Source organism: Nelumbo lutea, chromosome 4 (assembly GCF_056320005.1).
Source record: "Nelumbo lutea isolate HS-2025 chromosome 4, American lotus-T2T, whole genome shotgun sequence".
Lineage (NCBI taxonomy): Eukaryota > Viridiplantae > Streptophyta > Magnoliopsida > Proteales > Nelumbonaceae > Nelumbo > Nelumbo lutea.
In genome coordinates, this window is record NC_142687.1 from 95,994,074 (window position 1) to 96,007,573 (window position 13,500).

Sequence of the window (13,500 nt, forward strand, 5' to 3'; positions counted from 1 at the left end):
GGAAGGTCTGTTAATAAGATATACAACTATTTGTACAACATCCCCCCAAAACCGAGTTGGAACATGCATCTGAAATAACAATCCCCTAGCAACTTCAACCACATATCTGTTTTTCCTCTCTAATACCCCATTTTGTTGGGGGGTATGAGGACATGAACTTTGGTGAATTGCTCCTTTCTCTTCAAGGAAAATTTGCAAGTGCTTCTCAAAGTATTCCTTGGCATTGTCAAATCTAATAATCTTAATTGAGTCTCCACCATATTAAAAAAGCCTTTTATAATTGAAGGAGCTTCATCTCGGCTCTTCATCAAATACAACCAGATATATCGCGAATAGTCATCAACAAAGAGAATGAAATATTTATAACCACCTATACATGGAATGGAATAAGGTCACCAAACATCAGTATGTATTAAATGGAAAGCAACATTACTTCTCTAGTTACTTGCAAAATATGTGGTTCTACATTGCTTTGATAGTTGACAAACTTCACATTGTAGACCAGAACTAGACAATGACTCAAACAGACTAGGAAACAAAAACTTCAATGAACCAAAAGACACGTGCCCAAGACAGTAATGCCACAATTTCAATCAACTTAGTTTTTCATCACGACAGGACTCAGACTGAAACATAAACCCAAGCTTTGGAGACTGATCAAGAAGATAAAATCCATCGGCTTCATGTTCACTGCCAATCGTCTTCCTTGTACTCAGATCCTGGAAGACACAAATGGAAAAAATGTTACAGAACAATTATGAGACTTTGTAAGAGAGCTAACAGATAAGAGATTTCTATGCAGTTGTGGGACATGGAAAACTGATTTCAGAGACAGGTTGGTGGTAAGTTTAACTTCACCCAAACCCGAGATTAGGGTCTGAGATCCATCAACAACAATAATCTTACCATTCCCTGAAAAAAGTTTGTACGTGGTAAAGTAGGAAGGAATACCAGTCATATGATCACTGGCTCATGCGTCAATTATCCAAGAGCCAGAGGATGAGGCATGACACGCAAATGCAGTACCTAATTTTGCAAAGGCACTAGGAGTATGTGAACCAGCAGATATAGGCAACCCTCTTTTCAAGATGGAGCAAGATGCCTCTCAATTTCTCCATCACATCAGAAGTGTCATGAGTAGATGCCTGAGCAGAAGAATTTCCCTCAAGCATGTGAGTTTGAGAATCATGACTAGCCATAGCGACATGAGCATTTACCTTCTTTCCGGTTTTAAACTTCTCAGGCTTTAGGTGGTGATTTAGTTTCCAGCACCTATCATTGGTGTGCCTTGGCTTCTTGCAATATTCACAAACTACATCTTCAGGTTTACCAGAACTCTGTTTGGGTTTTGTAGACACAAGAGCTATGTGCTCACTGACAAGAACTAACACAATGGAAATCCTCCTACTCTCTTCATTTTGCACCAAAGAATATGCTGTGGAGAGTGACAAAATATCAGCACTAAGGATGTGTTGCCTGGTGAAATCATAATCGGCATTCAGTCCAACAAGAAAATCAAAAACTCAATTTTTCTCAATGCACTTCCTGTATTGTTCAACATCAATAGGATCCTTCCACTCCAAAGCTTCTAAATGATCCATTTCTTCTCAAACTGATTGTAAGGAAGAGAAATACATGGCCACCGATTCCTCCCCTTATCACATATTACATTCTTTTCTTCGCAATTAATAGATTCTAGTTGTGTTCTTCGCTTGAGAATAAATTTAACCTATCCCAAATGTCCTTAGCTGTTGGAAGGAACATATAGTTGCGGGCAATGTGAGGCTAAAAGCATACCAACCATGACATAACCAGCAAATCATTGATGTGTGTGCATGCTACACATCACTTTTATTGCTGAATACATGATTTTAATGATGTTTTGCAATGGTTCTTAAGCAGAATTTCAGGAAACTAGGAATTTGGGACAATCTAAGGTGAAGAGAGCATACTTCGGCCCATCAAGAAGAAAAGCCCAGCCGAAACCCCATGGGAAGCACTAAAACCACCAAGGAGAGAGGCCCAACTGCAGCCCAACTGAAGCCTTATGGGAGAACAGCAGTTCGGCCCATCAAGGAGAACAGACCAACAGCAATTCAGCCCACTAAGAACTGCAGCCTAACCGCAGCCCTAAGGGAGGCTCCAAAAAGGCCCAACTGCTGACTTTAGAGAATGGAGGCGGCTGAAAGGAAGAGTATAAAAAGAAAGAAAAAGAAAAAATTAGGGTTCGGACCCCTGAAGACAAAACAAAAGAAGAAGAAGAACTGCTAGAGAGGAGAAAAGGCTGTTGAATGCAAATTGAAGAGGAGATCGAAGATTGATGCAGAAATCTTAGGTTGTCTTCTTCTTTGATTCTGCAATTTGGTAACCTAGATTCGATTAGGGTTTCTTGATGTTTCTTTATTGAATCTTTCTTTTCTTCTTTCTTTTATGCGAACCATGATAGATTTCAAATCTGATATGTAATTAATATTTTAGCAGATCTGATTGATTGTGATTTATTCTTGGGAATTCTTGATTAGGGTTTTCGATAAATAGAATAATCTTGGCCGAATTGTTCTTATTTCTTGGATTACTTGAATTGATTGAGAAAGAGTGTAGGTAACAGATCATCTAATCAAGAAAATGGACTGAATGCATCTTAGAGATAATTTGCATGGTTCATCGGCATTTATTCATACTTGAATTGATAACCTTCGAATTCTTTGTTCTTAATGCATCTATGGTGATTAAATTTCTGATAGAGATATAGGAATTATTGCTCATAGATAGAGTGGGTTGTGCTCGTGAGAGGCTGCTCATACAATTAGGGTTTCGCCAACCCAAGACTGAATTCACTTCGGTTGGGCTGCTTAAAGATTTAATTGCTAAACCGGTTCTGCTAGTTTCTTGCATGCAGTAATTCTTCTTATCATTAAAGGTGGTCTGATCCGAAACTGCTTAGGATAGTTTGCTAATTAGGAGTTAGGGTTTTTCTTGGTTTAATATTTTGGTTTATCAGATAACAAAAGGCTGATTCAGTACTAGTAGTTGTTGGATCAATCCTCGTGGGAATGATACTCTACTCATCATTATATTACTTGATGAGGAACCATCAACTGATGTTAGGAACCATCAACAAAAGGTTGATTCAGTACTAGTAATTGTTGGCGCCGTTGCCGGGGATTATCACAACAATATTAGGAACCATCAACTAATGTTAATCTGATTTTAATTTTGTACATTATGTTTACGATCCCGAGATTGAACGAACTCTCCGGCGCCGCCATAGAGCTTCTAAGCAAGGGAGAGCTGAAAGTGCAAAGATGGCCGAACAAAGAACCATGATGGATTATGCCGAACCAATCCTCACCGGGGCAGCCTCGAGCATTGTGAAATAGCTGCGAACAATTTCAAAATCAAACCAGCAATCATTCAGATGATTCAGAATACAGTTCTGTTCTGTGGCTTGGCTCATGAAGATCCGAACACTCACATCGCCAACTTCTTGGAAACATGCGACACATTCAAGCACAATGGGGTTAGTGGTGATGCGGTGAGGCTCAGATTGTTTTCGTTCTCATTGAAGGACAAGGCTAAGACTTGGCTGAACTCTCTACCAGCTGGATCGATCTCTACTTGGGATGAAATGGCCAGCCATTTCCTATCCAAGTATTTCCCTCTGTCCAAGACTGCAAAGATGCGAAATGATATCACCACCTTCTCTCAGCAAGACGGAGTCATTGTATGAGTCATGGGAGCGTTACAAAGAAGTACTAAGGAAGGTCCCTCATCATGGATTTCCCGTATGGCTGCAAGTTCAGACATTTTATAATGGGTTGACCGAAGCAAATAAGACTATTATGGACATTGCAACTGGGGGATCCATTAATAACAAGACCCCTGAATTTGCCCATGCACTCATTGAGGATATGGCTGCAAACAACTATCAATGGCATTCCGAGAGAGCCCAAGTTAAGAGACAACCCGGACTTCAAAATGTAGACACCTATGCGACACTATCTGCACAAATCGGTGCCCTCACCAAGAAGATAGATTTAATGCAGTTGGCAGCCATGCATGTTCAGACCGTAGCCTGTGAATGGTGTGGGGGAGGTCATATCAGCACCGAATGTCAAGTCGGAAATCAGTTCATGCAGTCCCCCAAGCAAGTAGATTTTGTCGGTAATTTGCAAAGGCAGCAAGGAAATCAGTACCCTCGTGCATTTAACTCCGGTTGGAGGAATCACCCCAATCTTTCTTGGCAAAATCAAAATGCGGTGAAACCCTTTCCCCAAAATTTCAATCAGCCAGAGAAGAAACCCAATCTAGAGGAGCTGATGACCAAATTCATAGCAAGTGCAGAAACGAGATTTCAGAACCAAGAAGCATCGATCAAGAACTTTGAAACTCAAGTGGGGCAATTGGCACAGATGATATCTTCTAGAGTCCAAGGCGCTTTACCCAGCAATACCGAAGCAAATCCAAGAGAGTAGGTGCAAGTCATTACCTTGAGGAGTGGTAAGGAGCTGCAAGAGGTGGAGAAGAAGGCAAAGGAAGAAGGCAAGGTGAACGCAACCCTAGAAACCGAAAAGAATGATGAAGAGCAATCTAAATCAAAGAAAGAGAAAAGTCAACAGCAGCAAATACCATTTCCGAATAGGCTAAAGCGACACAAAATGAAAAAGGAATTCGGTAAGTTTCTTGAAATTTTCAAGAGTTTGCATATTAACATTCCTTTTGCAGATGCCTTAGCCCAGATGCCGCACTATGCAAAGTTCCTGAAGGAAATATTGGCGAACAAAAGGAAACTGTGAGACGTGGCTACAGTTGCACTGAATGAAGAATGCTCAGCAATCCTCCTCAACAAGCTGCCTCAGAAGCTGAAAGATCCAGGGAGTTTCACTATTCCTTGCACTATAGGCAGTTTGAAAATTAACAAGGCATTGTGTGATTTAGGAGCTAGTATAAATTTGATGCCATATTTGGTTTTCAAGAAATTGGGGTTGAGTGAACCCCAACCCACTAGAGCTGCATTGCAGTTAGCTGATAGGTCCATCAAGCATCCTAGGGGAATTCATTTTTCTAGTAGATTTCATAGTATTGGACATGGAAGAGGACGTTGGCATCCCACTTATCTTAGGGCAACCCTTCCTAGCTACAGGAAAGGCAACGGTTGATGTCCAAAAAGGACAACTCAGCCTTAGGATTCAAGATGAGGAAGTAATTTTTAAAATGTCTGATGCTATGAAACATGCACCTTCTAGTGATGATTCATGTTATATGATAGATGTCATTGATTATGCGGTTGGTAGATGTTTTCAGGTCAACGGTCAGTGCCTCAAACCATATATAGCAGATGGAGCATTGCTTACCCCATCAACTGTGTACCTAGATGTTCATTGATGCCACTGTAACGTCGAGCTTCAGACGAAAAACAAGCGCTTATTGGGAGGCAACCCAATGCTGATGAGTAGTTATTTTTATTTATTTGTTGTTCTACTTTTCTCTTTCATATCATTCGGGTTTCTTTTCTAGGATGTTAATTTTGTAGATTGTTGATCTCTCTTAGTGTTTATCATTCTCTCCTCCTAGTTTCTTTTGATCTTAGCAGCTAGAGGGTCCAAACGAAGGAGCCATTCCAGATTCCAGAATGCTCTTCAGGGAAGTTCTCTAAACCCCTTGAAATGCTTGAAGTCCCACTGCTCACATTGCTGAATTCATCCTTGCGTTTTTTTTCTATATGAACATTGAGGGCAATGTTCATGATATGTGTGGGGGAGGCTATAGCTGTGCACCTCAATCACCCCAATACATAAATGCATTGATAGACTACATAAACTGGAAATTCCCTCAAGATTATTGTTGTTTATAAGGTGAATTCCAAGAGGGAATACGACGAAGTTGAAAGAAATCACTTGTAAGTGCTAGAATTTGTTCCTGTGAATTATCCAATTTTATTACAATGCATGAGGATGAGGAAGTCGAATAAGACTTTCATCATGACCAGCACTAACTCTACTCATGTGTATAGTGTGCTTGGTTGAAATCTTAATGATCATTCGAGCTATTAATGCACATCTGAATTGTTAATGCATGAATTTCAACAATTGCAAACGAAAAAAGAGAAAAGAGAAGAAGAAAGGGACAAAGTCCGAATTACTCCGCTATCAAGAACTCAATAGTAAAACTAGTGGTTCATGATATGAGTTCAGTCCCAACTCCGCTATTCCAAGTTGAATAGTAAAACTAGCAACTGGGAATATGAGTATTGTTATCTGCCTCTAGCCTGTGACCCGTATGAGATGGAGCATAAAATGCACTCACACCAAAAAAAAAAAGGAAAAAAGAATTTGGTGACAGTTGAGGTTCAAAGGGACAAAAATATAGTTGAAAATTCAATTAGGTGCATTGACAAATTTGAGACCAAGCTCGAGATGATGGTTAATTATGGCAGTCAAGGAGCTGCTATACATATTGAACGGAATTGAGTGTTGGAGCATGAAGAATCTCATGTTCTCCCTTCCTTTGTTCTCAGGTATGTGGTAAGAGTGGCCAATCATTGGGATGAATCAAAATGTTTATGCAGGTTTCCCGACCACTTAATGTATTTTCATCCTAAAATTCATTCGGTAGATGTTATAATCTAGGGAATGATCAGTTTGTGGGTAATATATTTGCTCGATGACAAGCAAAAGCTTAAGTGTGGGGGAGTTTGATGTGTGCGCATGCTACACATCATTTTTATTGTTGTATACATGGTTTTAATGATGTTTTGCAATGGTTCTTACCCTATTTGAGTAGAATTTCAAGAAAGTAGGAGTTTGGGACAATCTAAGGTGAAGAGAGCATACTTTGGCCCATCAAGAAGAAAAGCCCAGCCGAAACCCCATGGGAAGCACTAAAGCCACCAAGGAGAGAGGCCCAACTACAACCCAACTGAAGCCTTATGGGAGAACAGCAGTTCGGCCCATCAAGGAGAACAGACCAACAACAGTTCGACCCACTAAGAACCGCAGCCCTAAGGGAGGCTCCAAAAAGGTGACTGACTTTAGAGAATGGAGGAGGCTGAAAGGAAGAGTATAAAAAGAAAGAAAAAGAAAAAATTAGGGTTCGGACCCCTGAAGACAAAACAAAAGAACAAGAAGAACTACTAGAGAGGAGAAAAGGCTGTTGAATGCAAATTGAAGAGGAGATCGAAGATTGATGTAGAAATCTTAGGTTGTCTTCTTCTTTGATTCTGCAATTTGGTAACCTAGATTCGATTAGGGTTTCTTAATGTTTCTTTATTGAATCTTTCTTTTCTTCTTTCTTTTATGCGAACCATGATAGATTTCAAATCTGATATGTAATTAATATTTTAGCAGATCTGATTGATTGTGGTTTATTCTTGGGAATTCTTGATTAGGGTTTTCGATTAATAGAATAATCTTGGCCGAATTGTTCTTATTTCTTGGATTACTTGAATTGCTTGATAAAGAGTTTAGGTAATCAGATCATCTAATCAAGAAAATGGATTGAATGCATCTTAGAGATAATTTGCATGGTTCGTTGGCATTTATTCATACCTGAATTGATGACCTTCAAGTTCTTTGTTCTTAATGCATCAATGGTGATTAAATTTCTGATAGAGATATAGGAATTATTGCTCATAGAGAGAGTGGGTTGTGCTCGAGAGAGGCTGCTCATACAATTAGGGTTTCGCTAACCCAAGAATGAATTCACTTCGATTGGGTTGCTTAAAGATTTAATTGATAAACCGGTTCTGCTAATTTCTTGCATGCAGTAATTCTTTTTATCATTAAAGGTGCTCTGATCCGAAACTACTTAGGGTAATTTGTTAATTAGGAGTTAGGGTTTTTCTTGGCTTAATATTTCGGTTTATCACATAACAAAAGGCTGATTAAGTACTAGTAATTGTTGGATCAATCCTCGTGGAACGATACTCTACTCATCATTATATTACTTGATCGGCTAGTGCACTTGCTAGTGTCTTTTAAGCGCATCAATTATCCTGCTCCCATTTAGATAAATTTGGATCTTCAGGCTTCGGCTTAGCTTCCTTACCAGAAATAAACCCAAGCTTACCTCCCATTTAGATAAATTTGGATCTTCAGGCTTCGGCTTAGCTTCCTTACCAGAAATAAACCCAAGCTTACCTCTTCCTCCGATTGTAAGCTTAGTTGATTGAGACCATTCAAGAAAATTTGTCCCATCAAGTTTTATAGTAGTAATTTGACCTCCAGCACTGTCATTACTTCCCGGGAGGACATAGGTAGGTAGATACACATCCTTGTTAGAGTCTATTGATCACCACCCCTCTAAAAACACTTTTCTCACCAACACCACAATCTCCAAACACTAGTTGAACACCCAAACACCTTTCCTTGAAGGTTAAACACGGGCTACAGCAATAAACAAAAGAAAAGAAGGTGCTGGCGGCAAAATAGGGGAAGAAAAAATTCCCAAAAAAGGTTTTAGGGATCCAAAAAATCTGAAACTGCTTCCTATAATCTCAAAAATTTACCACACTTCAAACACAAGTGGGTTTAACAGCAACCAGCCTACCATGCGAGCATGCAAGCCCTAAACTCCAAATCTGTAATTTTCGCCAATTTTCATCTAAAAAATCCAAGAAAAATGTAAAAGAGCTTCAAACCTCCATGAAATGCATATCAAAATTCCTCTAAAAATGAGGCACATCAAGGGGTGTCAAAACCGCAAATGAACGTCGCCAATTGTACGGGTTGCTGACGTCAACCAGCGGCGTGTTGACATGAGCAGGTTTGTCTGTGAGTCACGACCAACGGCTAATGCTCTCCTTGATCTTCCGACACTCTGATACCAAGTTAAAGTAATCGAGAAGAAGAAGAAGAGTTTTGTCGAAGAATACAGGTGTGTTACTGTTCACACCTTAAAGAGGCCTTCTTAACTTTTTGAAGAAAATTACAAATGGGCCCTTGAGTAGGCACCTAAATACAAAAAAGAATGAAAGGGCACAAATGCCCTTACACTCTCAACATAGAAGAACTAGGGGTAATAGATAGCAAACAGGAGTCCGATGAAACTCTCTTATTCTCGAATTCCAAAGCAAACAGCCTTTCAAGCCTATGCCCCTTCCCCTTCAGCTCCCTAGTGTGTTGGTCCTGGATAAAGCAACCATCACGAGCAAATAAGACGTTATTACCATCATCAACAAGTTGCCCAACAGAGATAAGACTAGTAGCCAATTTAGGCACAAAGAAGGTTTTGGGAAGATGTAAGGGTTTGGACTCAGAAGTAGACAAAAACAAATCATCACAACCACATACAAATAGAGAATCATCATTAGCAGTAATAATATGGTTGACAGAGGTGTAAGGTTTAGGAGACTGACCAAAGGAGGCCCCAATCATGTGATTTGGGGCCCCAAAATCAATGATCCACATGTGAGAAGGAGAGGAACACAAATAAGCAGACTTACCAACCTTCCAACTCTAAGAGTCCTCAGAAGACAAGTCAATGGACTGCCTGTATAGCAACCCCAAGAGATCAGAAACTTTCTCAATTTCCCAGTCCTGGAATGACCTTCTAAATGAAGGGCTCCAAGTAATAGTACCCCCACTCACTTCAAACAGACTAGCCACCAATCCATTCTGATTTTCTGCAATCTAAAACAGCTGGGGGAAAACTTCACCCAAAGGTCTGCTATCACACCAAGTATCCTTCCAGAACCTCAACCTATTACCATTCCCCACCTTTGAAGTCAATCCACTTCTCATCCAAGGGAGAACTTCCATGACCTTCTTCCACAGGGAGCAACCTAAAGAGTTCAATTATTAGTGGTTAACCAGTCCCCACTGTCAGTACCATATTTTGCTGCAATTAATTTCCTCCACCATTTGTCTTTTTCTTTCTCAAATCTCCAAATCCATTTTCCCAAAAGAGCTTTATTAAACAACTTTAGCTTCCTGATCCCCAAACCTCCTTTCTCCTTAGGGCCACATACCTGATCCCAGTTAACCAGATGTAATTTCTTTTCCTCCTCCCAACCCCTCCAAAAGAAGTCTCTCTGGATTTTCTCAATTCTTTGGGCTACTTTGACTGGAATTGGGAATAAAGACCCTGGAGGATTCCAAGGTTTCTCAACAAATGACATTTTGAGAACTCGGAAGGAAGTGGTATTATCGACTCAAGCAAAGGAAAGAGTAAATATGAAATGGAGACCCCCAGCAACCAACTTTGTTAAACTCAATCTTGATGGGAGTTATATTGGTAGTCAGGTTGCGGCTGGAATGGGAGGGCTGTTCCAAAACATAGAAGGAAAGGTGTTGGCACTATTTTCAGGACCATTAGCTGATGGTAATGCATTGACAACAGAGCTGTGTCAATTGCTCCACAGTTTAAAATTCGCTAAGCAATTCGGTTTCCACAACTTGGAGGTGGAAGGGGACCCTCAAGTGGTCATTTTATGGACAAGATGTAGTTCCCAAATTCCATGGGTCTATAGGCATACTTTTCAGGAAACAGAAAGCATATCAAGGGAGTTAATGTTGTCTTTAAATGGGTGAGAAAATCAGCAAATGGGATGGCGAATGTGTTGGCTAAACAAGGGACAGCAAGGCACCAAATGTTTTGGGCAAAACTATAAATTATAAAGTTTGCCTTTTAGGGTGGAAAAAACCCACCTATTTGTAATACTTTAACATGTTTAGTAAAATCTCTTTTTACTGATCCAAAAACACAACTGTCAAAAAGAATTAATTGTGATAAAAATGACAGAGAATATACCCCCTTCATCAAATCAAATCACATAAGAGAAACATGGTGCTTAACACCAACAAAGCATGTACAAAAGGAAAAAGGCACAGCAGTCAACCAAAACTAGCCCAGGTCATCCCCTCAAAAGAAAAACAAATCTGGTTCTTCCCACCCATCTTAACAAGCCATCTGCCAATCAGTTTACAGATCTTGTTGTTATGGTGCCATCAAAACATTACCAGCAAATTCCCATCCAACTTGACCTTGACTCTTACACTAGCCAGAAGTTAGAAATCTTGGATCAGAGGCTATCCATGAACAGCAAAGCTAGCTACCAAGCTTCACCTTCTAAAGACAAAGTACGCTAGTACACCTTTAAATTCTTCCCTTGAAAGTTAGAACAAATGGGCCACTCTATCTGTGGGAAATAGTTAAAAAAAAAAAACTATATATCTATATAGATATATTGGTTAATTTACAATAAACCTCTGACAATAGGATTTCAATAGGGATGCAATTGAATGCATAACAAGAATAGAAGTGTGATCAAGGTACTGACCTGTAAGGTTGTAACAGCAATAAGAATCTTGGAAACTATCACCGGTCAGTTGATAATAACTCACTGAACATGTACCTATTAATGTCCAAAAAAAATCTCATCTGAAGGCTTGTAGCATGTTACTCGGCTGTCATATTCTTCAGTTAAAATACCAATGTAATAGTAGCAGAAAACAACAAAGATAACAGTTAAGAGGAATTGATTATTTGGAAAAATATGTACATAAAATTTAAACAAGAACTTAATTCAATAACCTATTAACTCTCCAATGGTCAACTGTTTAAAGTAAGAAAGCAAAGAACTAATTCCGCATATGAAATTTTGCCACAATTCCTACCTACAGTACATTCAAATAAAAGAAATTTGACAGAAAAAGATTAGAATTTGACCACCATATTTAATTTAAACAATTACTCCTGAAGCATAGGGAACTAATTTAAAAGTTAATACTTGAACCATCACTTGACCCGACTTGTATCTCTTTTAGGGCCCATTGTAATCTTTTCTGAGGTGGAATATAGTGATAACTTGTCCTTATTCCCCCACAAACATGAAGAGGAAGAGGGCTTATGGAGAACAAAGTTTCTCCATGGCTGATGTATTCGAAAAAATCAAGTTCTCTTGGTTCAGCTCCTACATCACTTGGCCTCTACTTTCAGTTACAATCCTTGCAGCTTGTACTCACACATTGACCCTCATTGATCTGGGAAAGAAATAGGTATTGAATACCATTAATAGCTAAGATAGGTGGATTGCTTCCCCCCCCCCCTCCCAAACAAACATCTCATGCATATTTGAATATCAATGTGTAAAGTTGAATTAGTACACTAGCTTCCAAAACATTCAATTAGAATATACACAACAATATGCAACTTGTTCTCAACTCAGGTACCTTATAGGTTTTATGGCATAGCTTAAGTTTGTCCTACTATCCTGAATGTAGTGACATGTAGACTTCTTCAAGTGCAAGATTCATAGATCCAAAGGATTTGACTCGTCAACTTGTCCACCCCAAAACATTTACACCCAGGTTAAAAAATTAAAGACGTTAAAGTGACAATATCAATACAGTTAGGCAATGACTAGTTGATTTGGCCCCTATAGCCACAAAGAACTGACTAGTTGACCAGAAAAAATATTCTAAATTTAAGGTATTTATAATAATCACATAAGCTAATATAGACCATAAATATGCAATAAAAGAATGATATAGAACATTTTATTTACAGTCTTTTTTATCAGTCATTTAATTTACCGTCTTTGTTTTGCAAAACATAGAAAAGGAAGCTTGAATGATAGGTAGTAACAGCCTTTGTTCTTCATATAAAGAGTGCAACCTTGACTATTTGATGTGTCATTTGTTTGTGGCAACTCCATACCAACAAAATATTATTCAAAGAAAACATACAAGGACCCCTTCTCTACCGTCTTCTTTTATATGACTTATTTCCATTTCATAAACAATCAAACAACCATATGCCATTACAAATATTTTTAAAGCAACAAAATGCATATAAAAAGTGAAAATATAAATTATATCATTTTAAACAATTAGAAATAAACATAAACAAATGAAATTTTAAACTAACTCTGTGGTTGACCAGGTTTATTAGTTAATTAAACGATCAACCTACTCAATGAGTAGTTGCCTGGATGACTGCATAAGTATCAACCAACTAATTAGTGATGCAGTCAGTTTAGCCCTCAACTGACTACCAATGACTGGTCAGCACTTTGATAACACTGTTAAAAAGAAATGAGAGACATCTCAATTCACATATAACTCATAAAAAAAAAGCATCCACCATGCATGGCTTTTAAAGCCAGTCTACTAAACAATCCCCCTCACTGAGATATGGGGGATTATCAATCATGGACCCATCTACAAGAACGAAAGGGACACCAAAGTTACAATAACTTTCATCCAATATCCTCACTAGAAATTGATGGCCATTTTATGAACCAAATAGTCGTGGCTGTCATCAATCATCACCATCCACCCTATTAACTACATAAATCATATCCTGCAGTATCTAGTCAGATAATCTTCTACAATCTAATACGAACCATATAACCTGCAAACACCAATTAACTCGACCATAGTATCAATTTTGCAAACAAGTCTTTGGCCCAACTAATGTATACACTATTTCATTTGTACGCAAGTTTATCAGGCTCTTTCCAGGTGCACCTCAATCTCGGCCTAGGCACATGCCTTTCTT